The sequence below is a fragment of the Colletes latitarsis genome, chromosome 5 (genome assembly GCF_051014445.1).
Source record: "Colletes latitarsis isolate SP2378_abdomen chromosome 5, iyColLati1, whole genome shotgun sequence".
Classification (NCBI taxonomy): Eukaryota; Metazoa; Arthropoda; class Insecta; order Hymenoptera; family Colletidae; genus Colletes; species Colletes latitarsis.
This window is the reverse complement of record NC_135138.1, coordinates 34877420-34898863: the sequence shown is the minus strand read 5'-3', so window position 1 is coordinate 34898863 and position 21444 is coordinate 34877420. Positions and strand designations below refer to the sequence as shown.

The 21444-nt window shown below is 38.6% G+C and overlaps 1 protein-coding gene and 1 long non-coding RNA gene across 2 annotated transcripts in view; one reads left to right on the top strand and one right to left on the bottom strand.

The window, feature by feature from the left end:
- LOC143341757 (uncharacterized) overlaps positions 1-21444 on the bottom strand; it is a 174540-nt gene that overhangs the window by 35694 nt on the left and 117402 nt on the right. The gene's annotated exons all lie outside the window — the stretch shown is intronic.
- The window catches only part of LOC143341755 (lachesin), a 91132-nt gene continuing 72718 nt past the window's right edge, over positions 3031-21444 (top strand). Inside the window, exon 1 of the mRNA XM_076764908.1 lies at positions 3031-3153. The gene's annotated coding sequence lies outside the window, so the exon portion shown is untranslated. The remainder of the gene's footprint in view (positions 3154-21444) is intronic.

The following is a 21444-nucleotide window of genomic DNA, read 5'->3' as shown; positions in this document are numbered from 1 at the left end:
GATTTTAATGAATTTGAATACAATCTGCCAGGAAACAATCAATATTTTCAAAGTGCTTGACTAAAATATGTCTCTGAGGCTTTCAGTAAACCGGTGATAAATGTAAAGAAATTACAGAAAGGGCTGCGATGTCTGAAAACAAATGAAACATCGATACTGTTGCATCTTCTGATAAGGGACAATACCTTTGATGGTATCGATTCTCAAAGACCGTAATCATTAAAACGTAGAAAATCCTGTAATCTAATACGACCCAGCGGAGAACAATGCAAGTAGAATCAACAGCAAACATCAATTCAATTACTTGTTAGACGTCGAAAGAAATATTTGTTAGTCTCGTATCTTATTTTTTACGTATGACCAAAAGTTCAGTTCTAGAATTTCAACAATTTTCATTAATTTGAAAAGTGAATTGCAATACTCAATCACGGTAATGAACAGATTTGTTAGTTGTAAATAACTTATTAAAATCAATATAACGACCGAGAAATATTTAATTTATTACTATTCATTTTGCTTTAGAAGTTGTTAAAATATTTTCTTGTATAGTATAATAATTGTATAAGTAATTGATGACAATGTCGACTTTTTCTGATTATATGCGATACAAAATTTTCAAACAATTTTTAACGAAGATATTATAAAACCTGGGGCTTTGACTTTGAGTGTTTCGCGCTACGCCAACCCCACGAGAACTCTAACGATGCTATTTCTACCATGCAAACCAAAATATGTTGGAAATATTAAATATATTTTAATTTCTGATATTCGTTCTTTCAATGAGGAAAAATTATAAAGGAAAATATTTAAAGAACAAAAATAATACGCGAAACTTTTTACAAAGAGTAACGAAGCAATAATAATTCACTGTGCTTGTTTGCATTTTTAAGCGATCTATCGTTTCATTTATAAAGCGACTAACAAACGTCAAGTTCTGTGTAAATATCTCGATAGCGCGCGGAATAACCAACGAGGCATTAAAAACGTTAATCGATAAATCAATGAGCACATAGTATCGCATCAACGGTAAGACAATCAGAAGCAACAGCTAATCACACATTTAATTAACAATCTTTACCTCGTCAAAGTATCACCTAAAGGGTGATTAAAACTTCAACTTATCCGTTGGATAAATTTCACCGTGTTCAATATTGAACGAGTCTCGAGTTAACACGAAACTCCTCAATTTTCATCTTTGCTCGTTTGTCCACGGGGGATAGGAAAATTTCAAGATTTTGTTTACGCGATACCCGATTCCCTCGTTGCAATTTCGCGATCAGAACTCAGCCGCTGTTCGACAACTCGGATATAATTTTCAATGAACACGATTGACAATGAACGGCAGCTTCCCGGAGTCCTCCAATTAAGCTTTAACCAACATCTTCGAACATTAAGATTTCATAAATGCAATAACGATAATGCACTTCGTGAAACCCAAGCGCTCCATTTGTAATCGACGTCGTCTCCTGATACGAATTGTCTTCCTTGACCGTGTATACGTGTAAATTACTAAACCTTCTTATCCTTTGAAGGACTACGGGTATTCCGGTTTCTTTGAGATTCTATCGAGCCTCCTTGCCTGGCAATCCTTATCTTCTGCCTTTTTTTACTTTCGTCTCTCGTTGCTTTCTATTTATCCGTTGTGTTCCTTTTTGATTTTGCACATTTTCTACTTGTTTCCTTTTCTAAAATTAACAAGTTGTAAATTTCGATTGATTCGAATAATAGTAAGCAACGATGCTGATCTTTCGTTTCTAGTAATCTTTTGCCTCTTTCTTCGCTATACCTTCGCTTTTTCAATTGCTCTCAACCAATTTCCCTCTCAGTCTACAACATCCGTTTTATTAACTTCCCGTCTGTTTTCCGCGTAGGTTCCTCGTTTCGTGTTCATTTCTTTTCAACTATTTTCCGCAGTCTTTTCAGTCCCCCACTTAAATCCTTCTTCAATTTCCAGCCTTCCCATTTCACGTTGACATCTTCTAATCTGTTTTGCGTTACTTATCGAGCATTCTTCCTTACACTTTCTTTCGAGCCGTATTTTTCTTTTCTCCTCTCTACGAGTGTTACTTCATACCGTGTCATTCTCACCGCGCTTCTCCACTCCTGTACCCGGATACCATATCTCGTCAGCCAATCCTGTGATTTTCTCCAAGACTCTTATTATCTTTCACTACATTTCTTTTCGAGTGTTATTCCGTCCTTATTTTTTTTATCGCCTCGTTATCCTTTTTGACACTTTCCTTCAAATGTCGAAAGCCATTTCGTTCTCATCAATGTTTTTACATTTTTTCAATGCACTCCCCGTTTCCCTCCAGCTGATTACCCATTCTCAGTTTCGTTTTCAACTTCTTCCTCCCTGGTCATTTAAAAATTTTTAACAAAATTCTGCGCCTTCTATATCTCAATCACATACGTTTCTTTGACTGTTAACTCTATCCTTATTTTCCTTTATTTATTATTATTCTTTACACAATTTACCGTGTTTTGTTTATCTTCCATCACACGACCCTCGTTGCTCTCATCGATCTTCGTTGCGCCTCGTCGAGTCCAACTCGGTTTAAAACATTTTTCATCGAGTCTCAGTACCATTAAGTCATCCGTACCGCGTTTGAAATATTTATTCCAACCCAAGTAACAATTTCCCGGTCTCGTTATCCCGGTGATTCTTTGCTACACTTTCACCCCCAAGTCCCTTTCGCCTTCGGTCCGCGGTTCTTCCCTTGTGCAAGTACTTTTCACCGAGTTTCGGTTGCCATCTCTTCGTTCCCCCAGCCTCTTTTCTCCCCTTTCTACACTCTCCGTTAGTCCCATTCTCTCCAGCCCTCCTCCTCCGCCTGTTGCGTGCTCTCCGTCGCTCCTGCGCTCATTCGAGCTTGCGCGCCTCATCCTGCACGGAAGAGGCCTCCTCGCGCAAGGAGGGCCGTCAGGATCCCGATCAGTTTACCGGCATTCCTCAGTCCGTGCGTGCGCGTCCGGTATCGTCGGTCCGCTCCCGAGGATCACGTGCGTCCGCGCGAGACACGTCGAACGTTCCACGAAAACTGGAGTTCGCCCCCGGGATGCCAGCGGAGTTTTCGATTTCACGGAGCACGGCTTCGCGATCCGCTGGGAGGCCTTGAGATATGAGCAACTTCTTCGGGGATAACGTCGCAGGTTCGTGACAAATTCGTTTTACGAACGGATAGCCAGGTGGAACGCTGTTCTCGCGAACAGAGAAGCCCTTCGAGTTTCGGACGCGCGTTGCTCGCTCGCCGCGAAGTTTACCGTGAATCGATGTATTCCGATGGAAGTCGATCAGAGCACGGAGAATTTGTGCAAGTTCCAGCGTGTTTCGCGGCAACCTCTCGCGCTGTCCGACGACTCGATCACGGTCGCGTTCACGGAGTAAATTGACATATCGTTGTACCGGGCAGTCGTGAATTTCGCGAGGGAATTTTTACGCGTTTCATTAGTCATCGTTAGGGCTGAGAGCAATCGTCGTCCGGTTAGGAAGCGCGGTGGACAGAATCACGTTTGTCTCTCGATCATTCCGTCCGAGCTCTGTCGAGTTCTTATGTCAGCCGTTCCATCATGCGGTTTAGGGCAATTTAACTCGAATACGTCAACCCGGACGCCGGCGTGGGCGATACACGAATGATAATGCACACAGTTCTTGGAGAACGACTCGTAAATCTTGAATTCTTCGACTTTCTCGACCGATTTCTCTTTTTCGTTAAGAAGTTACTTGGGGACTTTATTTTCATTAAAAAGACTGCTCGTATAGATATATATCGATCTTTTAGTTGAAGATGACGTTGGTACTGAGTTGAAGAAATTTTTTGTTGTGTATCGTTGTTTAACTTTATGGTCACGTATAGGTTTCTGTACGAATGGCAGACCATTATCGAGCCACACTACTTGCAGAAAGAAATGACAGGGTGTGTGATAGATAGTTTAATTGGATATTGTTTGTGGATTGAACAAATTAATTTGCATCCTAGTTGATTTAAGTAAACGTTTTATTCTAGATTCTTTCTATTCAGGACGTTGTCAAACTCAATTTCAGAGTAATTATTTCTTTTACTAAAACTTTCTTCATATTTTCAGTAGTTTCAAATCTACGATTTTTTTGCTTGAGTTTTAATTCTAGGTTACCTAAAATTTATACAATTGACGATTTTTCGAGTTAAATAAATTTAATTCGAATTAACAATTCCGTTTTCTAATATATATTAGTCTCTTTTCATTGTTGTATTTTTCATTCATAATAATTCCTAGATATTCTCAATTTTTGCATCGGGCATTGAGCAAACCTAAACCGAAGAATTTCGAATAAAGAGATTAGTTAAATCAATTGGAATAAGTACCTTGACGTACATATATATGTGAACGTTAAGCACGCATTGTGTGCATAAATCACACAGCCGCATTTATTGAGCATATTCATGCGTGAGTAGTGCACCGATCGACTGACCGCTTATAAGCCAATCGATTAGATATTAGAATAGTAACGACCAATGGTATCGGAATAATTTAATAAGTATGAGCGGAGATTATTCAGGATGTTCCATTATTCACGGTACAACCAAGCAGTGGTTGATTTCTCGTGAAAAAGTCGAGGAGAAAGAATAAAAGAGTTGGACATCGGTGTAAGTAGAAACAGTGAGTAATGATCAGACGCGCCAGCGAAACCACACGCGTTCCTATAAATTTTCAAACGCCATTATCTCGAAAATGAAGCATTATAAAGAAAATTTCATTCGTTATTTTGAACTTATTTAAGGAATCATTCCCTCGCTGATTTTACTACGAACAACGAAACGTATAGTTCCGTAATTAAATCTAACAGTGAACAAAATTCAAAGGCAACATAGTGAATGCAAAGGTTGCAATAAAACGAGTGACTGTAGTTGTACAATATCCGGTTGCAAGCAATTGGTATCTGCAAAGGACTGAAATGGAGCGTCCCTAAGAGCGTTATTTGAATAGAGAAATAATGCTTGCGAGGTTTCTAATTCGCTAGAGGCACAGGATATATCCGAATGATCTATTTATCGTGGAGTTAGAAGAATATCGTTGACTGTCGTCGAGCGTGTAATCTGTCTAAATTATGCACACAGAGCGTGAAAGAATTCGCTATAATCTATTATGTCGCACGAAATGAATATTTCAGTATGCACTGTTTCGTTTATTATTCGTCAGGATTGATGAAAGGATTAAAAAAAACATATACTGGGTCATTTATCGACGAAAGAATTAAAAGGGATAAGGAAAGTTTGTGCAAAATAACTGTTCCAGACTTACGGGGAGAAAAAACACGAAAAATATTTACCGAGTAAAATGTTTTTAGGATAAAAGAAAAATTTAATAAACTACAGTTAGACTTAAAATTACAACTTACATCAAATCTCACTGCCGAAGACTTTTAATATTCGCTATCTAATCTTCGAGACTTTCATCGATCCTCTTTGTCGGGAAACACAAGCAATAAAAAATTATAATACTTTCTCCCCTTTCCCGGCCTCCGTCGCTTTTTTAATATAAGCGTTCGAAATATTGACAGAACTTGGCAGGACTGTGCACGATAAACCTGAAATCTCATTGTATCCGGGAGACGGGTAAATTCTAACTAAATATGATGGAAACGTACGATAAAGTTCAGTCTCAAAGTTGACGATTATAAACGTCGCGGGAACTTATATTTCAATGAGCAACGAAACTATATCCCCTCGAGAGTATTCACTTCGCGATTTCTCGCTACAGACCATCCCACTCGTCTCTTTTCTCGAATGGCTTCGATCAACCGTGCTCCTGTTCTTGGACGAGACGAGTCCAATTTCTCGATTCAGAAATTACAACGATTAATCCGTAAAGATGCACCGCGCGTTAATGTCGATGGAATTGCCACCCCGTCGACGTGGAATTAATTCAATGAAACTCGCGCGATTCAACGCGATACTCGACGCCCTGTAACGAAGCGGATCCGTCGCGTTTCGAAAGCGTAGTTCCCCGGAATTCTCCAAATATTTTCGACAGACTCGAGAGGTTTGCTCATTCCGGTGGCCAGCGGCCGCCTCTGCTCCCGTTTCGCCACCGGAAAAACCGGGCAGAAATTGTTGACCGATTTTTTTCCGAAGCGTGAATCAAAACGCGAGGAGTGCAGCGCGCAAGAGTCGCCCTTAGGCGTCGAAATAAATGACGAAACGCCGCGAGAGTAATTGGATTGGCACTTCCGTCCGGTGTCTTCGTTATATTTTTTAATTGAGATACACTGTACACACCAAATGACACGCGCGGCAATCGTCGTTGAATTACACGCTCGTTCGGGAAACTTATTAGGCCGGGGAATAATATCAGGTCGAGCCTCCTCCCTCGCGGAACCACGAGTCGCGTTACACCCACGCAAACAGTGCCCAATCAACGGTGCAAACACGCGCCTAGAAATTTTTAACGTCTTCGTAAAAGCTTTCGACCTGGCTGTTGAAAAAGTCAAGCACGTTATGTCCATCATCGACTGTCGTTTCATAAGAAGGTTAGCTAATTATATTGCGAGACGGTAAAAGGGGATCGTCTATATTTATAGACGATATTGTTCATCCGATGCTAACTGTACAATGATAATTTTTTATATCAAGAGAATCCTGTTTTATTCAACGTGAAACGATAAAACTCACGTTTGATAGAAATGATGAACAGTAAATAAATTTCATTTTCTATCTATAGAATTTTATTTTTAATTTTTAATTGTATAATTTCGAGACGATTTGGACGTTGAGTATTAGAATCATTTTTCGTAGCTTTATTCTTCTAAAGAAGTGTTCGAAGTTTGATCAAAATGGAGAAAGAAGACTGGTTTTTTGATAAAGATTACCCATATGACTAAAGAAAATAAAGACTGTATTAATCTTATTTGCATTCGAAAGGGAACCTAAGGTCTGACTCTCATAACGAATTGTAATTGCTCTCTTCATTGGTATCACTAATGTTGGTCGTGTTGATTTTACTACCATCTATTGTTGATCCACCTTCAGCACTATTTCTCCATGTTAATTGCTGGAATTTCCAATTAGGGTTTATAATAAAGGACACGCTCCGGTTCCCACTATATGGATATCAGTTTTGAAATGGAAATAAACGTCTTTACACTGGATAGTCAAGACAATTACACACTGTTGTTTTTACGAATTAATTTTCCATTCTTTTTTCAAAAGTCGTATTAATTTGTGTAAAGCCTGAAACTTGCGTTTAATTATCGTTCCCAAAATTATTAAATATAATGAAACTTCCTTCCACGAAATGTTTAATATGCTGATACCGTCTCGCGTTGCGTATCGTGGATTATTTCTAATTGACGTGGATGTACCATCATCATCAATCTTGATTGGCCTCTCGTTTCGCTCTGCATCTTCCAGACTAAAATCACAACTTCTGAACTTCTTAAACTATTTTGGAATACAGGGTTCGTTAATCACATTGTCACCGTGGATACGAGTGAATTATGCTCGATATGAGAAACTCGTTACGATATTCTAACGTTTGTAATCGAAATAGTTAACAAAGATAGGAGAAACATTAGAGAATTTTCGAAAGAAACATTATTTAGCGTATTTCGTAATTAACGTCACGTATAGCTACGCAAGTGGATACGAAAGTGAAACTATTAAGTGAAACCACTAGTTTGACTTGAATATGATATAATAACAACCCACATCGAATCCACGAATGCGTTTGACTTGGAGTTCCTTTGCAGTGGCGAACGATGTCACATTCGAATTGATATTACGGGCCAAACTTCAATTAGTGTTTCAATCGTTCTCATTGCAGCAATCATCTTCTGTTAATGATGTTTCATCTCAGATCTGACAATAAGCTCTTTGGCGAGATTGCTCTAGGAAATTTCACCTTTGAAACCGTTTCCGAGAAGAAAAGTGTTTAATTCAAATTCTGCAGCGAGGAATTCGTCCTTTTCAAAATTAAAAGCAAATTACGTATTTCGTACAGCTTGGATCGTCTATAATTCACGAAGAACCGGCGTAAAATAACGCAGGAAGTGATTTACACTACGTTACGCGTGGCACGTTTCGACGTGTTTATTTTTCTTAAATTTTCCTTCGTTTCTGCGTGCTTGCGTGCGTTTTGCGGGCTGCAACCAAAGATATACGCCAGATGTAACAAAACGGTAAATTTTGCAGTCCCGTTGCGCCGTATTTATGCTTCGATGGCTTTGAAATATCATTCACGGGACGATGCATGGGTTTGTTGGCTCTAAATAGTGATAGCTTCCGGATATTTCGTAATTTATGGTGAACTTTCAATGTTCGTCCTTCGAAATGGCTGTCTTTCACGATTCGCCTATCGTGCACTCTCATATTTCCAGCAGAAGGAAACTTAAAATGTCACGCGACCGACACTGCGATTCTTTACATTTACGGAAAATGTTAGAAAATTTCAAACGACACCACAAATGTTAATAAAATTCATTTGCATATCTTTCTAAATCGATATCCAGGCGAAGCAATCTGTAAAAGCTAGTTTTCATTATTCGCGAATAAAATTAGCCCCACTCAGGCACACAGTGTTCGAAAGAAAGTGTTTAATAAGCTGCAGCGCTAATTGTTATTATTCCATTTTCTGCACTCAACGACTTCCTCGCAGAATTCGTTTCCCGTGCCCTGCAACGCGAGTTTCCCTTCATCAACTAGAAAATTTCACCGGAAATAAATCAGATGTGTAACTGGCTTCTGTCCGACCGTTAATTCCGTTAATTGTTAAAACCGTCGCCCCGTTGCGTCCCTGGCTCTCTCCTTTTCTCACTCCCCGTGCAAGGAACAACAACGACGGGGCCAAAGGCGCGAAACACACGCGAAAAGGAATTAGCTTCTCGCGTTTCTGCGTCTTTCGCGATTCGTTAGACCCGCTGTTCACCCGGTGTACAAATTTACCTTATAAATCTCGATGCTGTTTCGCTCTTTCACGCCGGTCCCGAGGTACCGGAACGCGCTCTCGCCAATTTCCGATGCAGTCCACACGTTTTTTCGACACATCCGCCCATACATCAGCCGTGATCCACTTCTTCCCAAGCACGGGTTTTTCGTGGCCGGTCGAGAATTGCTTAAGTCGCCCCGGAGTCTCTTATCAAATTTTCCGTTTGGCTGCCCGGTATCGTTACCAGTTGCACATAACCGTAACAAGTTTCTTTTATCACTGTGGCGCACCGAATTGCCATCCTACTCCTTCCGACATCAACATTTTGCAACTTTACCTCAGACTGGTTACTTATAACAAGCAAATAATATCTGAGGCATCTACGCAGTTCATAAGTGGTCGATGAATCGAATTAATTGTACTATCTTCAGTTACACGGATTGTTATTGGCTAGTGTGATCATTAACACTAGGTTTACACACTCATAAATATTATTTGTTAGCAATTTATGTTGAATTGAATTGATGTAAAAACTGAATTATAATAAAAATATGCGCCACGAGTGTCCGTAAACCTAGTGTTAAGAGACTAAAGGTGGATAAAGTTAACATTTATACTTTGTATGACAGAATAATTCCATTTTAAATAATAAAAACTACAAATCCGACGCTCTGAAAGTGCTGGAAGTTATCTTACGATAAACATTAACTAGCTTTTGCTTACAGGTTTTTCGATGTACCTGAATTTTCTATTTTTGGCGTTGGTAATATACAATTTAACTTATAAGCTTTGCAGTTTCCAAAATAAAATTTCTTTGCAAGATATTTAACGTTCATAGAGGCAGAATTTTCCAACTTTGCTGCTTCGTTTGTTAAAATTTTAATTGGGCAATTATAAGAAGTACCGTGATCCTTAGATTTTTATACTTAACGTTCATGCCCGAGTCTGACTGCTTTGAAAAACGATATTTGTTTAATCTAATGGTTTAAGGGACGATAATATTTGTAAGTAACAAAAAACGCATTTTTAGAAACAAATCCAATAAAGAAAACTGATTATTCTTGGTTAACTAGAAAAATATGAGCGTTAAGGGGTTAACAAGGTATTAAAAAGAAAAGGAAATCGACGAAGCACGCGTCAATGTGTTCCTCGTAAAACGGAATAATTTATAAATACATAGAAAGAGAGGTTTACAAGCCGTGAATCACCTATTTACTACATTCGCTCGTGTTTTTTTGTATTTGATAGTTAATTCATCAAAAGACGTGCCCATCTAGGTTTATGGCCTTGGGAGCTCTAGGGGATGCAGGTTTTAATGGACTTACAAACCTATTGCACTGTCACAGTGGTTCACAGAAAAGACTATACTCGACTGACAAGTAATAAAAGTAATCCTCGTATATTTACCCTTCATGCTAACACATTGGAAAAACTGTGAACAAAAATTAGTCTACTCTGCAGTTTCTGTCATGTTTGTAGGTTTTTTATATCGTTACAAATTATTTTCTCGTCGATTGACTTTCTACCTAATTTCTATATTACAAATATCTTGGATATTTTCTCCGTGTGTTGTTACACGCAGTTTTCATTCAACCGCGTAACACGAGTGTATTTTACCACGTTATATGCACGAGGATTATCGCGATTTCTTCACAGTGTGATACTAGTCGGTACGATACGTTCACTCTGCGAATGTGGACATTTCTAGTTATTGTTAAGCCCAAACATACGTGGCCCATAACAGTTTCACTTTTTGCAAGAGCACCTAATGCAGTTATTTTCCACTATCACGCGCGAATGTATACTTGGTAAATGGAATAGCAGTTGCTCCCCTACAGCACGTCCGAATTACTTTGGAAATAAACCGTCGCGTAAGGGAAAAAACGGCGAAACAGTTTTAATCACTATGTCGCAGCGTACCATTGAAGATAGCGACGGAAGATACCTCGCTTTTGATGTTTCCATAGTCAAAACGAATGCTATTTCTCTGACACGAGACAACAGCGAAACTAGAAACTTGGGCTTCTATTTAAACAAAACAAACAGACTCTTCATAAATTTATTAATATTCAAACTAACCGATAAGTAGCTGAAACCTAGTGAGATTGATCATGTTCCATAAATCTAGCGTTAGAGTAGACCAAAACGATCGAAAAGACGTCACGGATAAAAGTTTTGATGTTCGAAATTTTCCACTAAGGAAATTAAGCAGATTGAAATTGACAGGGTAATTGTATTCGTCGGGGAATGGAAAAAAAAATGGAATTCTCGAATAGCGAAATTTCGCGAATCGTTGCACCTAATGAAATTCACGCGTAGCCGCGATTCAGTCCGCAAGAACTTTATTCGTACTTATTTTCGGTTCACCGGTAATGAGCACTTAATTTCTTTTTCTACTGGCTACGTGTATGGCGGCCCACTGTTTCGGACTAAGTTAGATTGCGTTGCGGTTTACGGTTTTTCCGCTCGAGGAACGAGCATCGATAATCCGTGTGTCTACATGTTGCTCGGTTCCGTTGTTACAGCTTCCTAGGGAAACTGTCGGTTCGCTCCTTTTTCTTTGGCGATCCCTTAGATCATTTGCATAAACGTTCCGGGACGCGACGGGAAACGCGGAGAAGCTTCGGTATAGTTGTCGAGTTTTAACGATATGGAAATAATATTTTATTGTACGAAAGGGGGATCGGGTGGATAAAGTTTTTTCCGTTCCTCGATCGATTTAACTATAATCGACGGCAATTAAATCCCACGGCGATGGATTCAATGATTCGCATCGATATCCGATGATATTACGATCCTGATACCATATTGTGAAATTTTTTTCAACATTCGAGATTTTTTTACGGGTAGAATCGAGGGAAGAATGTTAATAAGGAAGTAATCGTTACGAGGATCGGATAAAAGGTACACAATGTTTCTTTAATCGTGGTCAGTAGCCACTTTAATTCTGAAACAAAAATTTTATTCTGAAAAATCAGATTTAGTAAATTGTACTTATATTTGTACTGTGAGATAGCCCTGTCAGAGTACGTAATTATCTTTGCATTAGTATTAACTTTGTAAATAATAACGAAGTTATCACGTTCGAGAATTATCTATTTGCTGATAGGCAACGAATATATGAATTGTTGGGACAACCTTGTCTTGACTAAACAAATGAAATCACGAACTAGTAATTCTGGTAATAATCGACTTTCTAATTCAGCAATAAAATCTGTCGCACGATTTAATTTCTTTACCATTCGTTTGATTTAATAACTCGACGATCATTTGTTTATCACGCTTTACCGCGGTTTCGTTGCGTACTGTCTCCGGAATCAACATCATTATCATCTGGAACTTCAAATGGCGCATAGATACTGTTAGGAGTTTCAAGTTGCGGTTCTATAAGAGTATTCAGAATTTCTGACGTATCAGGCAAACGACTGAGCCTTAACCGGTAACTATGGCAAATAACCTGACTGAACTCGAAGTCTGGAAACTTCCTTGGCAATGCTTCCGTAACATGTCTAGTATCCTTACGATACTCCGGAGTGATTCGGGATCGACAGGATTTCAGCAGTTCGTTCGCGCCATTTTATTTTTCGCGCAGAAATAAGCACTACAAACGCACGAGGCTCGATCTCCAAAAGTGACCAAAACATCTTTGTTCCCCCACCTTTGTCAAAACCGAAACACAGATAGCAGAAGCGTTCTCAATAATCAGTGTCATCGACAAATGTAAATCCCCAACATCTATTGTATTAACCGTATTGAAACCTATAGCGATCGTATACCTTCCAGAACAATGGCGGATATAACCGCCTCGTCGCCTGTATCGCTCGACAGAGTCCAAACCGAATTCTCGTTTCGCTAACGTTTCTCTGAAATTAACGAAACAGATATTTTGACTATGACGCGATTTTCAAGGATATTCGAGGGCTTATTTTAGGCTCACAGAGTGGCTGAGATTTTAAAGTAAGCTCGCGTAACGAGGATGCAAGACATTCGTTATTCGAATTGATAGAGTACATAACAAGCGTTGTTCGAGATTTATGCGATTATGGCTCGAGATTAGTCTAAGAACTGACTGCTACAAGCGGAGCAAAACCAATTGGTCGTTCCGGGGCTGGTAACCCCACCGTTAATCTACCTTATCGCTGTTATCTTATTTGCGCAAATCAGCAGACTCGCGCTATCTTACTAACTGCTTTGTACGATTTTTTTTTATCGACATAACTATACAGTCACGTTGCAAATAGACTTCTACTCGACAGATGCAAATAAACTCGAAGGCAGGGAAATACTAATATTATAATATAGACACTAGTCAATTAATCCTATCGATAAAATTGACCGGAGAACGGAAAACTATTAGCACAGACTGAAGCAAATAGACGAGATAACTGTTCCAATTTGTGGCATATTTTTCGCTCGAATATAAATCAATTACCAGAAACAGACTTTGCATTCGGTTTTGTCACAAATTAAATTAAATTTATTTACACTGTTCCGATACAGTTTCGAATTCATTTATAATTCTTCACGGTATGCAGTATATATTTCTATTTCGTTAGGTCGAAGATCGAATTTCAGTTATTACTGTTAAACTTTGAAACCTCTGTACAGGAAATGTCGACGAGTCTGCGACCTTTTCCCAACAAAAAAGTGCCCAACAAGATCTATCGAGCAGTCTGTACCAAAATTTTCTTTACGCCGCGAGTAGTTTTCTAATACGAATGGCATCCGTTACCATCAGCTCGAGCGTAATTGTTTCCTCGCGAGCGCATCAGTCACTCGACGCAACGTCGAAGCCCCGATTAAAACGACGCACCACGGAAAAGTCCCGCTGTTCGAAAGTTCCCTTTCAATCCCGTAAATGCTCGAGCACGACGGGATCTGTTGCAAAAGAGTTAATTGTACTCCTCTGGAAATTAGCCGGTACCCAGAGTCGAGGACAGAGGGGGAGAAGGCGTCCCCTTCGAAAAGGCATTCCCACGCGTTTCAAAGGAATTTCTAAAACCGAGTGTATCCTCGAGGATACACCGAATGCATCGCATTCATCGCCAGGGAACCCGATTCCTTTTGAACTCGTTAGCCCTGTCGGACGCTATTTTATCAATTGCAGTTCCTGCAATTTAACTCGACGCCGGTTTAACCGCCGTTTCGTGGTCTACGCGAAGGAGCATACGTACGTAGACACGTACAAAGAACGAACAGAGGGAGTAGACGATGAAAGCAAGAAGAAAGGATCAAGCGTTCTCGTTCGTAATGTTCCAAAACGCTTGGCGATAATTATTTACCACGCGTCCCGCTGCCCCGCGCTTTTCTGCGGCCGAATAAAAAGCGTCGTTACGCTTTTGGCCGAGCGTGCACGCGTGGCAAACCTGCCACGGCGAACTTCTAAGAGCTGAAAAACTTTGGGATTTATTCATTACACCTGCGTTGTTACCATCATACTCGCGTCACATACGTTCACGTGAGATACGAAGGCGCGGTTCAACTACATCGGACCGTGAAAACATTTTTCTGCTGCATTAAAGGCCAGGAACGCGGCGAACACCAAGGAATCCCGACTCCGTTCCTGGCTCGGTGTTTATCGAGGGGGTGGAAAAAAAAAAGGCGGCGGCAGGGATTCATGGCGGGGAACCGAGAGGGGGGGCGCGGAACTTCCCGGCAGGGAATTGTAATTTCTGTTTATCATGAAAATAAAAACGTTAATGCGGCCTCGGAGCTCGTTTCGCGAGGAAATGAATGACGATTGCAGATAGCGAATCGGTATCTCTCGATGTTCATTTACCGGGAAAGAGATCGTGCTTTCCGGAGCCGCGGCAGTTCCTGCTTGCCTCTCCAGCTGCCTTTTTTTTTCAACTCTTTGAGAAAAAAAAATGAGCGTTTGATAAACGAGAATCATTTAATCGGATACGTTCCGATTTCGTCGGTGATTTATCCCTACGGTGTCTGGGCTATTTACCATCGCGATCGTTACGCGAAACTGGGCTGCTTCGACGGAGATTATAATCCGTATGTTTGTTAAGAGTTTGTACAAATGTGTGGTGAAGATTTTGAGAAACATGGGGAAATAGTGGCATCGTATCAGTGTCCTAAATCGCACGAAAGGGATCAGTTTCCAAGATATCGAGGGAAATGTGGTTTGTTATTGTCTATGAATTCATGAATGTTACTCGAAAAAATTGAATCGTATTTATTAATTAAATTGATCGATTTAAATATTAAATCGTGTTTGCTTTTTAGTAACACAGAATTGTGTTTCTTTGAAACGTCAGGCTAGAAAACGGTTTATAAATTTTTGTAATTATACCCAGCAAAAGTTTCCCTGAAAAAGTTTCGAACAATTTTTTAGTCTTCCCAGCGTTAAAAGAAATAACTTTCAACTTGAATATTTTTCAATTAAAAAGCACTTTCTAAAGTGAAAGAGAATCGGTAGATTGCTTAACTTTTTTGCACCGTGTTATATAAAGGGAAAATTTGTTCCATATTTGCACACGCATAGATTTTTATTAATATTTTTACTTTAAAGTGAAAAAAAATCAGTAGATTGCTTAACTTTTTTACACCGTGTTTTAAAAACGGTAAATTTCTTCCATATTTGCATATACATAGATTTTTAATAATGTTTGATTTTGATTTTCGTGTTAAATAAATTATTTACTTGTATAAATTATATCACAAATGCACAGGGGATTGTCAGAAAAATTTATGTAAAATTCAAACATATTCAATTGAATACAAATCTATAATGTATAAATAAAATATGTTTAATTTTATGCTGCCTTCATGTTTGACGCGTTTGTGATACAAATCCAACGCAAATTTTTAAGTTCAAATTTACTGAAATTTTATTTCAGCCGAGTATTTTACCGAGTGAGGAATATCAAATTATTCCCATAATTTACATTAATATTATTCTCTAGAGAATCTCATACTGTCTACAGTGAAAGATAGGTTGAATAAGAGCTGTAATAGTTTCAAATAAAATGTAACAGATTGTGGAAAAAGAATCGTATTAGTTTTTCCATAATGTTGGTTTTATTATTTAAGCTGCGAGTCGTTTCATCCGAACAAAGAACTAAGAAAATTTCTACAGTACTGTTCGACTGTGCTGTTTACTCGTAATAAAATCCTCGAAACTGCTAATTTTTCGAAACGAAGTTAAATTAATTCGTACGGAATACAATGAGATCGCACTCCTCCAGTACAAAAATCCAGGGGATAATCGGAGCATCACGGAAGATTCGAAAGAAATACCGGTCATTACGAAAGATAATGGATCCGAAAAAGAATTATCAAGAGAAAAATCCAGCACAGGCGAAGATGGTTCTCTCCATGAAGCAATTAACGCTTACAGTAATCGATAAGAACTGCTGAAACTTCTTTGGGTATATAGCGTCAAAGTAAATGTAAAAATAAACATAGAAGGCAGCTAAACTTATAGTATGTAGCGTACTCATTGGATAGAGGATGAAATACCCTTTAAAATGAGCGTTTGTACGAGTCGATAGCTTTATTAGTTCCGGAGATATGAGGATTTTAATTTCAAGTCGATGCGGTGGCTAGTTTCGGAGATATAAGCGTCCGAAGCGTTTGTTTACGTTTCATTGACGCGTGATGAATGACCACGCGCGCGTAAAATAGTACACATTGCGTAGTAGTAGATTCTTGGAAATACTACGTCTTCCTGGTCACGTGACTGTCTCGACTCACGCGCGACAAGGAGGCCCGACGCGACGCGTCAGACGGAGACAGCGATAGTCGAATTAAGAAAAATTACCTTTTACATAAATTACGATATCTCGAAAACGGATAGTCCGATCGACAAAAACCAAAAACCATTTCAAAGAGGAAGGTTCACCGCTGCTAACAATGCCTCAATTATTAATAAAACACTAGTAGTTTCGGAACTGCACGCGTCTAAAGTTTTGGTATTTTTAATACGCGTTAATGCACGTTTGTAAGGCGGAGAGTGGAATTTAAAAAATTAGCTTTTACATACATTACGATATCTCGAAAACGGATAGTCCGATCGACAAAAACCAAAAACCATTTCAAAGAGGAAGGTTCACCGCTGCTAACAATGCCTCAATTATTAATAAAACACTAGCAGCTTCGGAACTGCGCGCATGTAAAGTTAGCGTACTTTTAATACACGTGATTAAATTGTTTATTATCGGGCATTCGTTTTACCATGAAAGTGGAATATCAGTGAATGTGTACACTAACTTGTAAATATTTGCCTTATTAATTTTGTTAGTAAATATGTACTTCAACATTTTCAATTTACGTTCAGTGGTGAAACTATGCTTTCACTGCTCGTTGAAAGTGAATGTTGCTTAGTTTGAATGTACATTCGCGTATGTACTCAGAGCAATTTTCAGATTATAATTTCGTATAATAAATTAACATGTTTCTACTGATAAAACTATAATATGAAAAGTGCATTTCTATCTTCGTTTTAATTAAGACTTTCACATTTACTGCGATATACACAACGTATAATCAATTAATTTCCACAATGTAACCAGTTAATTTACGGTAAGACATTCGATCGTATATCGTCGCGTCTGCGCTTAACGCAATTTATCGCGGTATACGCGTCGTAACGTAATTTATTTATTTACGGGGGAATGTTTTAGAAACTCGACGAAAAATAACATTATATAAAGAAATGGAAGTACGTCGTTTACAGTCGTTCCCTTGGAATTGATAACATAAATATGGCTACGGACAGTAGCCGCGATTTATGGGCATTGTAATGACCCTAATGTTCATGAGTAGTTTCGCTACAAAGCTCTCATAACTCTTACGCGGAGCAAACGTTACTAATTTTCTTGCTCGTCTGCCTTTGCTTAGACTGTCTTGCGCCACCAACTTAACCCTCGTTCTATAAAAACGTAAATTACACCTCCAGGTAGAAAGATCAGCGTTTTCATTCTTATCTGTTACGCCATTCTTCTTCGTGTTCTGGGGTTGATTCAAGTGTGTCATGATGATTACGTGGTCATTAACCCCTTTTATTGCCAGCCAATTTCGTCAGAGTAGTATTTTCTAAGTCAGAACTATTTTCAAGAAAAATACGAAATGAATTATTATTAAATCTACCGTCTTCGAACTAACTTCTTTCCACATTGAAACAATTTCACGTATATAAAAACAGCTGTATATGAACAAACTGTTCTTAAAGGTAAAATTGTTTCAATAATATACGTTTTCTCTCCACGAAGATGTTACCCCGATTAGTTTCAGATTTTAGTTCTCAATAAGATGTGTCTCAGGTTAACAATGAATCCTGACAAGTCTAACACAACAATTTCGCATTGTGCACACGTTGTTTGCAGAAGCCGAATTAGAATTTCGTGATGCTGTGTGTTTGCTTTATGAAAATTCGGCATGTGTTACACTTGGAAACGAGGAAGTTGCGTACAAGCCATTTCACGTTATATTGCGTAAGATTTGACACTATAATAAATGGGTGCTCCGCAGATGTTAACAGACCGTGGATAGTATTAAAGAAAATTCCTTATTTATTATATTACGGTGAAATACGAAAACAGCGATTCGATAATTGACTAACAATGCGGAGGCATTTAAAAATGTTTACCAAATAAATTATTATACACGAAAAACTTTCTCTCTCTTTCAGGTTTTTAAAAATTTGTTCCACGGTTAACTATCGGTTATACTATAAATGTAAAAAGAATCATTAAAATAAGAATTTATTATTCAGCGCTGCTTATTTGGTTATATCGGACCACGCTGTTGGATTGATTTAATTTAGTAAAGAAAAAAGACAATACGAAGAAACAATAGTGAAAACAGAACAATATTAAACATTCTCAAGGTAGGAAATTATACTCGGAGGTATAAGTTCTTTCGTTTTTTTGTTTCCAACCAACCTGTAAATTTTCAACGTTATCGTACCGTAACGTTCCACCGGAATGTAACAGTGTGAAGCCACCAGTTTTAATTTTTACCTTCCGTATCAGTGGCTGCAAGATCGACGTTCCCGTGCTTCCATTTTCCCCTGCAACCCGGACGCGTTTTAATCCCGCAATTGTACCGATAATGGCGTAATCACAAAATTGCAATTAACAGCGGTCATAAAACAAGCGTATAAATGAAACTTATCAAGAGCGATAAATTTTTCTCTCTTTTCTAACAGCGAAACAATATACATAGATTGGCTTTTACAAAAGCCCAATATGTGTTGTTAATTTCGGGGAGGGCGCAGCTTCAAAGGGCGTTCGACAATCTGTAACAGCAGCCCCCATCGATATATCTCTATAATTCCTGGCATTCGTAATATAATTTACGGTATTTCCGTTATCCATGCGTAACCTACCGACAGGTAAATTATAACGCATCATTTCGTGAAATTATTTTCTTCGCTTTCCATTCGCGAAACGGATTTTTCATAACGTTTTCGGAATCGCTGCACGTTTTTTCTTTTTTTTTTTTTTTTATCGAAACATGGGAAATTTTAATCCAACATATTCCAAGTATGTATCCTATCCGCGGTGTTCCCAGCTTATAAAATAATTCTGCCTGTGTTTCTAAATAATTCCTTGTCGACTGAAAATAATTTGCACGCGGTACAGGAAGCACCTATAATTGTTTGTTCAAAACTGTAACAGTTCATCAGAAATAATTTAATTATATTCTTCCGAGGCTCGATTATACACACTCGTTGTATCTTTATATTTTTGATATCGAATTGTAGCGTTACTCGTAAAAATATAATTGTAAATTACGAGAATTAGTAGGGTTGTTTCGAAAGTTTAATAAACACGCGGTTCGAATTTCATTCTGTTTCTATGTTTATTCGTACGCTCTGGCTAGTAATTAAGTATTTTTCTGAAAATTTCAACGCGAACGAATGTACCACTTTCCCGGAAATGTATATTCCAGCGAATCAGGAAACACATGTGAGAAAATGGCTTCTGGGCCATTGTTACGACGAGTAATGTTCTGCCAGTAGATTCGCAAAGTAGAGATAACGAGGACTGAACGAAGGTTGAACCACTTACGTTCACATTTATGGTCGCTTCGTGAGGCACATCGGCAAGCTATCATTGATCTTTTTTACGACATCTTTCGTCGACAATTCTTATTTCACGGGATGAGTTACAACTTCGGTTGATTTCACGCCTCGAATAACGGTATTTCTGAATCTACCACGATCCACTGAAACGTTTCAGTCGTACATTTGTGTTTTAACGATTAAATAGATTGATCGTACGGATTATACACTGAAATACAGTTTACAACTGACTTATCACGACAGAGTATACACATTCGATTTTACGTCGCGGTTAAAAGATATAACTTTCAGGTATTATATACCTTCGATCGTAAATCATTAGAATTCTGCATCGTCTGCCACGCTGTGTACCGTATACGAATATAAACTTTTACACGAATGAAACGTTAATGGAGCCTCCGGCGAGAGACAACTAGCACTATCCCGAAACGTGTACCCGGAAAATAAGAACATCGTAAATAACTCAATGAACGAAGCTGCAGTTACATTTTCTTCTAACGCGAAGTTTGTTTCAACGTTATTCGATTTAAAATGTTTCGAACAAATTTCGAAATTGCACGACCGTGTATTTCATCACTACCGGTGGAGTACTATTTAAAAATACAAGAATACTATGAAAGAAACCACCCCTAAACGAAGTAAGCCTAAGAACGTTGCCCCTCTTTGATTCGCAGCATGTGGCTACATTGCAAAATGGATGCGGTTCGACTTGAAAAGAGCAATTCTCCGAGAGTTTTCTACTACTATCCAAGTGTTGCCCTTAACTCTTTGTCCACTAGAGAGTTTTTCTCTCGAGAGCCCTGGGTCCTCGTTGTTTCACTTACCCTCCCGTTTCCTCGTTGCAGTTCTCTCTTTCTTGCCACACTTTTGTTCCGCGTAGATTTCGCTCTCGCTACCCGTCTCTTCCAACTTTACAACCCCACGTGTACAACAGATGTGAATGCTAGCGGTTGGTAACATGCAGAAAACGCGCAAATTAAAAGGAAGAAGCTACGTTCCAAGCTGAGACCGTAAACGAAACGTTTTTTTTAATTATTTTATTGCCCTTCCACCGAGAATTGCAGACCTTTAGACAGCCAGCGCGGACTATGGGGGATCATTAATAAAACTACCACGTATCGATGACTTATTGCGCGCGTATTATACAGAATGTTCGGCCACCTCTGGGAAAAATTTGAATGGGAGATTCTAGAGGCCAAAATAGAACGAAAATGAAGAATACCGATTTGTTGATTGAGGCTTCGTTAAAAAGTTATTGACGTTTAAAGTTCCATATCGACGAGAAAATTTTTCGGCGAAATTCAAAAGTTTCAAATCATTCTGGAAAAAATATTTTTGACTGTAGGGGTCAATTACAATCATTTTTGGTCAATAGATATATCCCTGAAATCCTACTCATTTCCTAGAAAAAAATTCGAGGTGTGAAATTTTTCGACAAAATTAAAAAATTTCAAATCGTTCTAAAAAAATTATTTCTAGGTTCTGGGGTCAATTACAATCAT